This window comes from Gadus morhua, chromosome 23, assembly GCF_902167405.1.
Source record: "Gadus morhua chromosome 23, gadMor3.0, whole genome shotgun sequence".
In the NCBI taxonomy this organism is placed as follows: domain Eukaryota; kingdom Metazoa; phylum Chordata; class Actinopteri; order Gadiformes; family Gadidae; genus Gadus; species Gadus morhua.
Window position 1 is genome coordinate 8,304,849 of NC_044070.1, and position 14,866 is coordinate 8,319,714.

The 14,866-nt window shown below is 46.3% G+C and overlaps 2 protein-coding genes across 2 annotated transcripts in view; both read right to left on the bottom strand.

The window, feature by feature from the left end:
• The window catches only part of LOC115536918 (B-cell receptor CD22-like), a 92,975-nt gene that overhangs the window by 43,807 nt on the left and 34,302 nt on the right, over positions 1-14,866 (bottom strand). The window lies entirely within an intron of this gene.
• Positions 1-14,866, bottom strand: part of LOC115536924 (uncharacterized) — a 37,790-nt gene that overhangs the window by 4,056 nt on the left and 18,868 nt on the right. The window lies entirely within an intron of this gene.

Sequence of the window (14,866 nt, forward strand, 5' to 3'; positions counted from 1 at the left end):
AACTGGGGGGGGCTGGGGGGTTTGAGATGGGTCATGACCTCGGTTTTTTTATGTTAACCTGTAGGCCAAAGGATTGGTACGGATCAGTTATTGTGTTGAGGGCATGCAGCATATAGTCCGGGCTGTGAGCTAAGATGGCACAGTCATCAGCATACTGAAGCTCACATATTTGGCGGGTCTTTGTCTTTGTGTGGGCCTGGAGCCGACGGATGTTGAAGAGGCTTCCATCAAGGCGGTATTCCACACGGACACCGTCTTCATGTCCCATGACACTGTGAAAGAGGCAGGTGATGGCAGAGAGGAGGATATTAAAGAGCACCGGATCCAAGACACAGCCTTGCTTCACCCCAACGTTTACCTTGAAAAACTCTGACTGGAGTTCTCCTGTGAGCACTCTGGCTTGCATCCCGTCATGCAGCTACTGTAGGATGCTAAGAAACTTGGGTGGTACTCCAAGTTTGCAGAGGTATTTCCAGAGCAACTCACGGTTGACGGTGTCAAAAGCTTTGCTGAGGTCGATGAAGGCTATGTAAAGGTCTTTGTGATGCTCTCGGCTCTACTCCAGACGCTGCCTCAAGACAAAAACCATGTCTGTCGTGGATCTGGTCTTCCGGAAACCGCACTGTGTTTCCGGAAGCACACCTTCTGAGATGTGCTCAACCAATCTGTTGATCATGATCTTGGCCAGGGCTTTCCCTGCTTTTCCCGCATACTGCTCTGTCTCCCTTTGTTTATAAATGACCACGATGTTAGCATCCTTTCAGTCCTGTGGGAGGATCCCATGTTCCCCGATTTTTTGGATCAGGAGGTGCAGGCGACTCGTGAGGATGTATCCTCCGTTTTTGAAAACCTTTGCAGGGATTCCTCCAGGTCCAGCGCTTTTATTGTTCTTCAGCCCTGCAATGGCTTGCTGGATTTCTGAGTAAAGTAGTGGGATGTCCAGGTGCGTGGTTGGCGGCAGGTCTGGGAGATTATACAGAATATGTGGGTCGACAGGGTGGTTGAGGAGACTCTCAAAATGATTTGCCAAACGGGCAAGAATCTCGTGGCGGTCATTGAAGAGTGTGGACCCATCAGCTGATCGGACTGGGGCAATCGCCCTCTTCCTGGGGCCGTACAATGTTTTTATGGCATCGTAAAAGATCCAGGTTCTGGATCTCTTACGCCTTTTGCACCCTCCAGGTGTTCCCCATATTCCGGAGGCCTCGCTGGGATGCTGTTCTTGCAGCATTAAAGGTGGTTTTAAGGGTGGGAGATCCAGGGCAGGACAGGAGAGCTTTGTGGGCCTCATGCTTGGTTTTTAGGAGTGACTGTATCTCAGCTGAGTTACAGTCAAACCAGTCATGGTGATGTTACCTTGACTGACCGAGCACCTCTACGGCTGCGCTATGAATAGCCTGGCGCAGGGCTGGCCAGTCGGCTGATTCCTCCGGGATCTGAAAGAGGTTTTCAGCAAGGAGCCGTGAAAGGTTGTCTTTGGTGGTGGGGCTGTTCAGCGCTGTAAGGTTGAGTATCTTGTTTGGAGTTGTCCTTGGGCCAAGAGGCTGAATGCTAATGAGTAGTTTGGATCTGACCATGAGGTGGTCAGTCCAGCACTCAGCTCCGCGCATGACGAGGGTGGTGAGGACATCTTTTCTGTGGAGATGCCAATGTTTTGAGCGGGGATGCTGCCAGGTGGTCTTAAGCCTGTTCTTCATCTGGAAGATGGTGTCGGTAATGACCAGCTGGTGCTCTGCACAGGGGGAGAGGAGTCTGAGCCCGTTGTGGTTCATCTTCCCCACTCCATGCTGGCCAATGACTTTACTCCATTCCAGGTGCTCCGTGCCCACTCTAGCATTGAAATCTCCCATGAGTATGAGCATGTCCGTAGCCGGGGTTTTCTGTAATATGGCATCAAGAGCTCTGTAGAAATCCTCTTTGACGTTATGCTCGGCATCAAGCGTTGGTGCATATGCACTGATGAGGGTGGCAAAGCGTTCCTTTGCCAGGGGAATGCGCCATGTCATCAGTCGTTCATTGATGCCGATGGGGAGTTCCGGAATGCGCTGCAGCAGTTTAGACTTCACAGCAAAGCCAACCTCATGATTACGGCGAGTGCCTTCGGGGACCCCCTTCAGGAAGGTGTACCCAGCACCAACCTCTGACAGGGAGTCCTCCCCATGTAGTTTTGTCTCGCTGAGACCACCAGTGCTGTCCTGCGGTGGGGCCTGTCAGGAGTTCCAGCTAGGTCCAGCAGTGTGCGAATGTTCCACGAAGCAATGCTTAGCTTACTTTTATCTTTTATATTTCGACCGCGAGGGGGGATGCTCCGACAGTTGCGGCTTACCGTCCGGAGTATGGGGAGCAGGCAACTTTAGGACCACCTTTTCTAGGTCCTTCCCCATCTCAGGGGTGAGCCGTGTGGGGCTGCTCAGTCGCAATGGAAGCTGCCGAAAAGACCCGCCGCTCCATCCCACAGTCTTAACGACCATCACTCCATCGCCGCCTGTGTGCCTGTACCCACCACCATTCCACAACGCCACAGGACAGGCAAGAAGGTTGCGCATAGGTGAGGATTAAGGTGACGTGTGGGTGCGCAGACCTCACTCCCACCATCTACACACCTACCAGATGGACCTCCAGCGGCATGAGGGAACCCATGACGACCTTCGTCTGGCAGGAGTTGCAGGGGGCTGCCGGTGGTCCGGTCAGTTGGACTCCGCCTGTGCCTGTCCCCAGGTGCAGGTTTTCGGGGTTTTGCTCCCCTAGCCGCTGTACCCTCCTGAGTGAACCCATGTGGCTATGGGGTGGCCTTCGTCCGCCTTTCCAGCCGTTGTAGTGGTTCTCACACCGACCATCTTCAGCCTGCTCCACCGTTGGGGACTTCACTATTCACCCAAGCTGGGGCTATTTACCTGGGACAGCGGTTGACAGGCAGCAGGGTATTTCCACTCACCGATGGGCCGGCATGCCACGTCTCTGGGGCCCACTGCTGGTCCGAGATCCTGTACAACTTAGCCTGGGACTGCAAGGGACCAGTTACCATGTGTGCCACAGAGAGGCGTGTACGAGATCCTGGCAGTGGAGAGGCTATGTACCGGCTGAGGAGACTTACGCACTCGGCTCCGCTTTTCGCCCCTGATAACAAAGGGCTGAAAGCAGAGAGTAGCAAGCAGCATTCAGCATGCACTAACTACAAGCACTACTACTCCAACACTACTGCACAGACGCATCACATGCCCTGTGTGTGTGTGGACACACACACACACACACACGCACAAACACAACATAGTTATTGTTTTGTGGTAGAAATTAATGATTATAATCTATGGTAAACCATGATTATTATTAGGCCTATATATCTAATGGTAGAAAACATTTAAAGCGTCTCTAGAATCTGATCCAGGGCTTGACACGGTGCCAGGGAGTCTGGGGTAAGAGCGTATGTTGGAAGGAATCCCCCACAGGAGCAGGAAGCTACGGGGTTAATGCGTGCTGACCTCAGCCTGGTGTCCTAAATTATTTTGTTGACAATTTGGTTAGCCAAATTTATGATTGATTGTGGGCGGAAACCTCAAACCAGAAACTGCTTTGTGTGTGTGAATAAAGAGGAAGCCGAGATCCGTTGACCGCCAGTGCTTTGCAAACCATTCGGCTTTGTTGTTGCTTATTTGTGGGTAGCAATAAAGTCTGTCAATACTTGCTCCGGACCCCTCGATTTATTTTCCTCTATCTTAAGTTAGTCGAAGTGTTTATATCTCGGTTAAATTCCACGACAGTTTCACCTTTAGTCAAGTCTGTTACATGTGTGGCTTACCTCTCATGCTATCCCCAGGGTGTGGGACAGCACAGCTCTGGAGAGAACATCACCCACTGTGTTCCCCAGTGAACTTTTTTTATCAACCATAGTTTCAACATACATTATTCAAACAGAAGACTTTAATACAGTAAAACACCCCTCATCCCTCCCTCCCTCCATCCCACCCCATTCTTCAGGATAAACAAAACAACGATAATAACTAAAGCTGAAAACACAGAAAAACTAACCAAAGAGTGCTTTCCAAAGTTTGCTTTCCTCTCACCACATGAGTAAGCTTCTCTAGTGGTAGGCTGGATGAGTTTCAACACCCACATACCAGGACTAGTAACGTCCAAACTCAACCAGATCAATGCAATTACTGGAGGAGACACATTAATAAAGGTTTGGTTTTGGATTTACTGAAAATATAATGAAAAGATGAACTCAGATTAAACCCTTCTCTAGAGAGAAGAACACTCATGTGTTCACTAGTGAAATGATGAACTCGGAAAGAACACAACTCTAGATAAAGAACACTCATGTGTTCACTAGTGATTACCGATGGTTCCTTGGATACATCATGCTGATGGTTCCTAACAAATGACTTTAAATGTGTGGTCCCTCCCCGAAATAACAGAAATAGCCAAGCCAAGGTTCAGTCTCACAGTGATCCGTCTGACTTCTCCATTTTCTTACAGGTGTCTCAGCTATAAGAACATTTTGAGAAGTACAAGCTCTCAAATTAGTCGGAATACGACAAACGTTTGGATGAACTACCTCAATTTTGTCTCAGTTAATCTCATACAAATATCAGTGACACGTTAACAATCTTTTATGATACGCCTAAAGCCGAACAATTCATGCAATTGTGATGTACCAGATATATGGTTTATGCACATCTATTACATACCTAACACTTTTTAAGTTTGTTTTGGAAATGAGCTGTAAAAACAAAGCCAGGAATAGATCTCATGTGAAATGCCATAGGGTGACCAGCATGTTGAAGTAAACGTAATGCTCTCATTAGGTTTGTTCTAAAAAAATCATTGGTTTTCTGAAAAAACGTTGCTCGTGATTCAACTGTGTGTAAGTCAGTTATGGCATTAACAGGGAAAATTTGTATTTATTCATTTTAAACGTGGAGATAAAAGTGCTTTACAGTTGGGTGAAGTCTTAAACTGATTCTTGAGTGCGGATTCTAGTTTTTACAGCCAATTCTAATTACTACAGTACGTCTTGCTTCTGTCCGCTTCTCATTCAGTTGCACATTTAATAGGTGCCTTATAATGACTAATTAAGAGCCAATATGCTAATAATATGCAAGCCAATAAGCTCCTAGTCAATGGTTAATGTGGTTCCTTAATATATAGTGTTAGGTAGTTTAAGTTTTTTATGTTTTGCTTAATTCACTTATATTGTCCTTTTTTGAGGCATTGCGAGAATTTGCACCCTCTACCGGTGGTGACGGTGCCACCCTTTGAATGGCTGCTGGTTCCGCATGACTAGAAGAAGGCAGGCCAGCAGAGACCATAATTTACCGCTCCGTCTGTGAACACTGTTGACAAACTCTGTTTGTGCCTGTGAAGCCTGCTGCGGCCTTTGCCTTTGGACTTTAAAGATGAACTGCAATGAAATTTATAGTTGAGTTGATAAAACAGATATATCGTCTGCCTTCTCATTGGTACAATAACAAAAAATGGCTGAACTTGCTAAAAGGGATACAATTGCACGGTGAAAGTGTTGTTTATGTTACGGGGCGCCGCCATGTTGGATCTCAATAATCAGCTACGTCACTGGCATGGTAACCTACTCCTACTCTGTGGCTCTAGCAGCCATAGCAGGTAATGAGTCAGACTCTGAGGCTCGCTGAAATGGCTACGGAAAAGCAAATAACCAGGTCTACAGGAGGATCATACTGCATTGCTGCAGTAATCAATTACATAGGGCCAAGGCAACTGGGGTAATCATACATTTCCACAGGCTACCTTTGAATAGGAAACCAGCCCTTATTACATGGCTGGCAGCCTTAAAACTGGCTAACCCTCCGATAGCCCCTGTCATGTCAGGCCCCGTCCACACGAAGCCAAAACGGGCGAAACCGTTCCGGTTTCGGAGTATCTCCGTAAAGACTGAGTCAAGCGAAACCGGGTAGATCAGTAGAAACGCTGTAGTACACATGCCAGGCCAATAAGGGGCGCTGCTTCTGCTACAGAAATCCAGAAGAAAATTAAATAAGAAGAAGAGGCGAGCATGCGCATAAAGGCTGCCCCCCGAACCACTAACAACACAAACAGTCAGTCAACAGTCTTAATAAATAATGGCTTAGCAACCCAACAAGGGACATGATCTGCTGCAGAACGATTACAAGCCTGTAGTCCGCCATCATCTTTGTTGTTGTGAGTTCTAAGACTCTGCGGGCTTAACAGTCATTGGCTAGTGGGTCGAGGGTTGGGGCGATGACGTCATCGTTTACGGTTTCAGTCGGTTTCAGGCGTCCACACAAATCCAAAACGAAACCGGGTAGATTTGAAACCACCTCCGAGGGTGGTTTCAGAAGTTTACGGTTTCGGTCAGCGGATTCGCCGGCTTCGTGTGGACGGAAGGCCGAACCGTACAAGACCTTTACGGTTTCGCCATGAAATCGGCTTCGTGTGGACGGGGCCTCAAACTCCAAAAGCTAGCACTCCGACCGTAAAGTGTATAAACTATTACTCCGACGATATCACACATCTGTTTCCAACCTGCTAATTAAACCACGGCGGGTCTGTAAACAGAAGTTCCACATATGTTCCTTGGATGTCTGGGTTCAGGGTCTGCGTTCAGGGCCTAATCGACCAGGTCAACACGCGTCCTGCCGTCCTCCGAGCTCCAGGAAACCAAGTTCCAGGGTGATTTTAGCTCAGACGTCGTTCACTCAATACATTCATGATTGAATGTATTGAGTGACCACAGCTGACCTCAGATCTGGTGAACTGGGCTTTTATTTCTTTCACTTCATATGTTTCGACCAATCCTGTTGCTGGAGGCAGAGCTATTTGCAGACAAACTAGACCAGCCCATGAACATTGTAAAATGTAAATACACAGACATTCCTGTATAATTAAGGTGTCTGACAGCTCCCTCTGCTGGACAACAGTCTCACACAAACTACATTTTCCGTTTGAACCAACGTAGCTATAGTACATTGATGTGAGACGGGTTGGTGGATTTAACGTGTTGTAGCAGAGAATGGCCTGCGGGGCAGCATGTACATTGTTAAATACATGAATAGGCTTGAATTTAGTAGTAATGGAGGTTTCATATTTTTACAAAGTGGATTATGTGAACATTGCTGAATATAATATATTAAATGTATTGCAGGAGTTTAGCTTGACATTAATTAAGTTAAAGGACAATTAAATGAACCGCACCAAACATGTAGAAGTCAACGTGGGATTTTAATATATAAACAAAAACACTTGACAGAAGTTTGATACAATTTTTTAAAGGAAAGCCGAGGAAAACATTCCCAAATGAATCTTTTCAAAATGTCACCACCATTCCGAAAGCAAGTGGAGAGGTTTGTGTAAAAGCAGTCCTCCCTGACCAGCTCTGTCCCTGACTCTAAACCCTGACTCTCAACCCTAAACCCTCTGAGGGCAGGAAGACGCGCCTTCCGTGTAAAGGTTTGAACCACAGAGAAGGAAGAAAAGAGGAAGCAGGAGAGAGTAGTGAAGAAGTGAGGTTAGTGAAAGACGTGAGGGAAAGGCGTGTGGAAGCACACAGTTACATGTGGGGTCAAGAAGATCACTCCCACTGGAGGTCATTGATCCATCAGCCTCAGACTGCCGAGTTCAGCAGGTCTTCTGGAGGACGAGGCTCAGATGAACTGAGGAGACAGGACCAGCAGGATGTCAGGATCAGGGCGGGTTTAGCTCAGGTGTGTCTACCCCTGACCAAACAGGATCAGGTGAGGTTCAGCTCAGGTGCGACTGCCCGGACCAAACAAGGACATTGATTAGGTTCAATATTCAAAAGATGCAACATTATCTGAACCAAAGATAAGTCATTAAGGAGCAGGCAGGCTTTAGGGCACCTTGCTCAAGGACGCATCACTGTATTCTGAGGACTTGAACCTGGCACCTACCTAGTCCACTATGTCCAGATAATGCAAACTAATGAGGAATCCTTGATGGTAGTGCTGGTGGTCCTCAGGATTTGCCTTCCAGATGTACGGCTTCTCCATCAGTCCTCCAGATTCCTGGTCTGGTTACAAACGTAATTCGTCTCTAATGTAAGGAAGCAAACACAGTAGTAGTTTGTCTCTAATGAAAGGTAACAAACACAGGAGTAGTTGGGCAATTAATGGCGCGTAACAAAGAAGCAGCTGTAGTTTGTCTGGTAAACAACCACAATAGTATGCCGTAACTTGTACTGGACAAACTAATCCTGCATTACAACAAGTCCACTCGGTTTATTTTAGGCAAACTTACGAAGGATCCTGGTTGGTGGAGTGATGTCGTCCTCAAGAGTCTTGGCTCCTCCATCAGCTCTTCTCAGCCAGAGTCCTGTCTGGAACAAACAGCGCGAGTCTGGCCCTAAAGTCTGGTAACAAACATGTAGTTTGTCTTATTTTTAAGCCCTTTATTTCCAGTTTGTTTGGTTAATACAAACTTACAATCCTTATTGGTAGAGTGATGGTCATCCTCCAGATTCACGGCTCCCCTACCAGCTCGCCTCCGCTCCAGAAACACGTTCTAGTAAGAAAACACAGCGGCAGTTGGTTAATGTCAAAGCAACAGCTGTATTTTGCGCTTTAAGTCAACCATGTACAGTAAGTAAATACAAACTTACGAGGTATCCTTGTTGGTCGATTCCTAGTCGTCCTCCAGCGTCTCAGCTACTCCAGCAGCTCTCCTCAGACAGGGTCCTGGTCTGGAACAAACAGCGGAAGTCTTGCTTCAACATGTGGTAAAACAGATGTAGTCATCTGGTATATATGGTACAAACGCTGGTAGTTTGTGGCAACAGTATTCTACGAGAAGTGGCAGTGAGGGTGATGATCACTTCAGAGTCAAGCTCCATCTACCCCACAACAGACGTCCTTCACCAGGCCGGGTCTCCACCAGCTCCTCCACAAGGCAGGGCCTTCAGCACGACTCCTCCATCAGCTCCTTCAGCACGGCTACTCCTTCAGCTCCTTCAGCCATGGATTCCTGGTCTGGTTGAAAACACAGTTGGTCTCAGCTATAAATCACCTGGGGACGCAACACACCCCACCTCCTGCATCTGAGGTTCACTTGTAAATTGGAAGACAAATTTAAACACTTAAATTAGACAACGTCTATAGATTGCCGCGTTCAGCAATTCATCCAATACGGTCGGAGCAGAACTCGTAACATTAATGGCTCATATGACTCTTGCATAACCCCCGTATGAATTAACTCAAATCACAGCTTGGCACAGATTTAAAGTCATAAGATGATCAAAACCAGACCTAAAACTACCGTGGATTTTAGTGTTTCAGATGAGCTTGGTGATGGTTACCCTATGGTCCGGTGCTGCAGGCCGCTGGTCTCCAGCCTCAGTCTCCGGTCCACCCTGGCACCACAAGCCTCCGGTCCCCAGCCTCACGGCCTCGCCTTTCAGCTACAGCAGAAGGTTTATATCAGCATCTGCCCAAAAATAAACTTAATTGACTCATCCGAAACCGAGTTACACAATTAATTGAACTATTATTTTATAACTCCAGGCTAGAAATGATTTGAGACCAGACATGAGCATCCCGTTTTTTGGGAATGAAGACAGCAGTCCACAAGTTTAAAGAAGTGGTTCAGGCCATGCATTGTAACTGACCTGAGAAGACTCTCACACACCAGAACACTGACCTGTTCTGGGGGACTTCTGACAGGAGGTGGAGGTCTGGCTATGGGTGAGGAGGTGGAGCTCTTGCTCTGGATGAGGAGGCAGACACCTTGGGACAAACTACATGTTACCTTTTTAACCTTGCACAGCTCTAGTATCTTCTACTGTAACATGTGGGAATGACGGACATTTCTTTAGCTTCGATATTATCCAGTTGCTAACTCTGCACCAAAGTTGTTGTTTAACGTCAATTCTATTGGGTAGGGTTTAACTTTTGTGGCAATAAATCACAGCAGATATTTAGAACGTACAAAAGCTGAAGTAACAAAGAACACTAAGCAGTATCGATATTAAATCAAATTTACTCAGCCATATTCAGGTGCTGGGTTCCTTGAAGAAATGTCAAAATGTCTTCCACCTTGAAATGATTATCAGCCTTCACTGATGTCAAAAATGGGGCCGCAAGTAGAACGCCGTTCTGTACGCAGCGCGAGTCCCGTCAATGTAAAAGTACGGCGCAACCATCGGAAATTATCAACATATTGTACGACGTACGTGTCAGTATGCATTTAATATCAAACTTAAGTTGTTTAAGATAGGGGCAACAATTCCCCATGGAAACCGACTGAAATAGTTTCCGTTGGCAACGGCACGAGTTTACGCAAATACAAGCGAGAACGTTCCGCCAGATTCCCTTAGGGGACTCCCGTCCAACTAACTGCCAGGTGGTTTCTTATGGTTGTCAAGACTACAACGTTCTATGCTAACCATTGGGACTAAATCAAGTGACCGCACTCAGAACCTTCCACGGCGGGAAGCACAAACCGTCCGACTGGAATCCGAACATTCCGGCCGGAACCAACCAAAGAAAAAACAGATCCAGCGCCTCACCTTGAGCCGAACGGAGGAAGATCCTGAAGTCCAGCGATGGTCTTCATTAAAAATACAGCCAACAGACTTACCTTGAGGAGATCTGTTTGTTGCTGTTGGTCATTACTACTACTATGCACCCAGTGTGTACAAGTTATATCACTCAAAACCATACGAAGAAGCAAATTACCATGTACAACAACTTTAAACCTAAAATCCTGGAATCATTCAATACAAAACCGTGTCTACATTTTACAATTATCTAGATTATTCAGGGTACAAACCATACAGAGTAAATCTAAACGTTGAGCTCACCGAGAGCCAACCATAGCCCTGCAACGTCACCCTGACCGCCTCATCACCAACAGAAAATCATGCCAGCCAGCCAACACATGTACAGCTCCAGTGAGAAGTGAGCATCCGAGTGAAAAGACTGCCCATATTAAAAAGCCCAATTCCTGAACTATCCTACCATCTTCATGGTTTAAAGATTTACAGACTTGACATTCCATTGTGTTCTAATCCCCTTAGTCTGCTCCCTCTTTACTTATAAAGCTCTACATCGCCATCACTAGAGTGTTGCATCCTACTCATGGGGTGTGGTCTGAGTGAGCAGAGATGCATGCTGGGATACAGTGCTGTCTGAAGTCTTCAGTTCTATAGAAACGCCCCTCAGGAGAAACCAAGTGTTTGAGAATCTGTCGTGACATCAGTTACATGAAATGGAATATCCTTCAAGATGGCGCCAGGATTCTCAGAGGAGAAAGTCCAAGAGGAAGATGTGTGGGTTCTTCCTCTCAGCCAGTAGAACACAACAACGGTCTTCATCAGAGTACCATGGAACACTCTGAAACATTCTCCTCTTTACATCTTGAAGCCCCAGTGAAGGTTCCCTTACCTCCTCAGCTGAAGAGTTACACTTCAGCTCGAAGAGCGCACTAGCTGGAGTTCCCGGATTGGTTCCGATCTAAGGGAACCAATCGTTCAGCTAGTCCTGTCCGAAACAAATACAGTTCAGCCTGAGAAGACGTGCAACTGAGAGCAAGACAAGATCCACAGGGCTCTCCATCAATCCAGCCAGGTAGGAAGAGCCGTCTCATTACAGGTCTGAAGGTCATCTTGAATATCCATTTAGGTCCCTTTCCAACGTCAGACTCTCCTTGTGGAATTCCTTTTGGTGTCCATCCTCCATTGATCCTGATTGGTGTAGTCCTAGTTTGAAGTCACTGATCTGAACACACCACTTGCATCCTTTTACACTTGAGTTGGGTACTCTCCTTCCTGCCCAGTGTTTTGGATATCGCTCCGGAGCATCGCTCAGGGCTCTTCATGTCTACTGGAGGCCCTTAAGTAAACGCGTGGCCGTCCATCAGGTATGATTTAGTTGACCATTCCAATATCCCAAGCCCATCATGCAGACCCCCGTATGAACATTATCACTGTCAAAGCAAGGCGGACACACACACAGACCCCATGCCAGGTGGGAGACGCACAAACAGAACCCTAGCGATACTCAAAAATCTTCCATGACACACACACACACACACACACACACACACACACACACACACACACACACACACACACACACACACACACACACACACACACACACACACACACACACACACACAAAACCTCATGCCAAATAACATTCCATCACCCCCCCCCCCCCAGCTCTCCTGCCAGGGCACCCATAACAGAACAACCAATGTCTCCAGAGACGTAAATTATGTACAACATTCATCAGTGCCGTCCCACATTGGTGATGGATTATGCTTGGCGTCTCCAAAATGTGTCCGAGGTTGATTCAACGTCTCTGAAGTCATGTCTTTGTAGTCCAGTGGTTTCCTGAATGCAAACGGTGCAGCTTTAGTCAGCCTGAGGACAGGAAGGAGGTCATCTGTTCAGAAGACCACCCAGTGGAGGGGGGTGGCTCTTGAGGAGCAGGATCCATCTGGGGATGGCCCCAGATTAAGACCTTCTTGGAAATGAAACTGTTCCTGAGGAGTCACGATGCCTGGAGGGGACTGTTAAATGTGTTCCATGGTTCTGTGTCAGACTGAAGTTGTGTTTCAGTCGTTGAGATGAGGAGCCCCCTCATCTTCCCCTGGTGTTTCTCCTTCTGAACCCCTGTCTCCATCTTTAAGAACATTCCAGTCCATGTAACTGACGTCACGACAGTTTCTCAAACACTCGGTTTCCCCTGAGGGGGCGTGTCTACAGACCTGTAGACTTCAGACAGCTCTGTATCCCAGTATGCACCTCTGCTCACTCAGACCACACCCTCATTAGTAAAAGCAACACTCACGTGAAGAAGACGCAGAGCTCAGGAGAGTAGAATGAAAGAAGACTGAAGATATCAGAACCCAACCTATAACTCCTTAACATCCTTAATACTCAGGTAACAGGTTAACTCACCAGGATGCCAAAATACATCAATGTGCCCAAGAGTAATGAGAAATGAATGACTTACAGTTTGCAGTTATGCTTCATGGTTAAGTTGGGATACTCACAGAACTGCAGTTAAATATCCATGATAGACCTTTGAAGGAAGGAACAGTTTACTCATGGTCCAAATTTAAAATGAGACTTAACCACCACAATTCCCGATTTCCTTCACACATTATCAGTTATATTCAACATACAAGTCCAATAGTTGTGCTTTGCCACACAATACTCACATCAGGTTCAGATGAGATGCTCCTCTTTACTTCAAAAAGTCTTTAACCGGTTCCCTTTTAAGTGAAACGCACCAGATGCTTCTCAGCTGCCTCTCACTCCTGGTCTTCTGCCGAATGTCAGTCCTCCTGCTCCTTTTAAAATGGCTCCTCTGCCTCCGGCCAGGTGTCCCCCAATCTCGCTGATTGGGGAGAGAGTGATGCTCTTCGTCGCCACTCAGTGGGTGGCGGCGGTATACGCCGTCAATCACCCCACCTCAGACCCGCCCGGGCCGAGGTTTAAGTGGCGGGATGCCACAACACGCACACACCATAGGTACACACCATATAGATACGCACACACCATAGTTACACACCATATAGATACACACCATAAAGATAAACACACCAAATAGACACACACCAAAGATTAACTTAATATAGATACAATCTAGATACCCCCCCCCCACACACACACACACACACACACACACACACACACACACACACACACACACACACACACACACACACACACACACACACACAATAGATACACTCCATACAGTTCTGTTCACTAAATACTACTCCTCCTTCTCTCTTCTCCTTCTCCCCTCTAATCCTTTTCTCCTCTCCTTCCGTCTCTCTTCCACGCATATCGCATTTTTATTGCCTCTACTCAAGAGAATAGATTTTGGCGGGGATTTCTAGGTTTCATAAACATCCGGGGCTTAACCCAGAGTGAAAATGAAAATGCTGCGCGCCAAATTTATGTGTATGCTTTATTGTGCATGCAAACTTTTTCATAATGCTTTATCTAAATAAACGAAATATGCGGTTTATTATAGCTTTGAATAGCTACCTGACTGCTATGCTATCCCCAAATGTCTGAAGTTCCATTCAAGTTATTGCAAATGAATACAAGTGAGGCAGACCTTACACATACACACACACACACACACACACACACACACACACACACACACACACACACACACACACACACACACGCACAGATCTGACTGATAGGATAGGTTAATACACTTGAGGTGGTAAACAGGTTGTTGTTTATGCTCTTGCCAGAAGGACTATGTATATCTAGACTAGGCTACTTCTAAATGTTTATGAATATTTTATTTTTTTCCCAAAGATCATATTCGGGGATAATTAAATAACATCCGAGGCTTTATCCCCGAATAAAACAGCATAGGGACGCCACTGCCTTAAGCTAACTTATTTATACACGATAGCAGACACTTTAAATAATAGTTATAATTACATGCAATTTATTTCAAATTTCAAATAGTATACTAGATACATACAAATATATATAAAGGAAAATATATGAAAATGAAATGGCTAAAGTTAGTGCAAAATGATGATGTAGTCGAGTACAAACATTGCAGTCTTTGGAAGTTAATTCTGACTGATATACTGTTATCTTCCACAGCATGACATAACACATCTCAGGAAGTGGTGGTGCTCCACTTTGTTGGATAATCTCCATACTGAAGGGAGATTCTGAAGCAGATTTCCTGTGAATTCCAATATTAACACAACCTTAACAATGACCTACAAAAACTATATTTGTGTGTGTGTGTGTGTGTGTGTGTGTGTGTGTGTGTGTGTGTGTGTGTGTGTGTGTGTGTGTGTGTGTGTGTGTGTGTGTGTGTGTGTGTGTGTGTGTGTGCAGTCATTGCAGACGGTTTGCTCA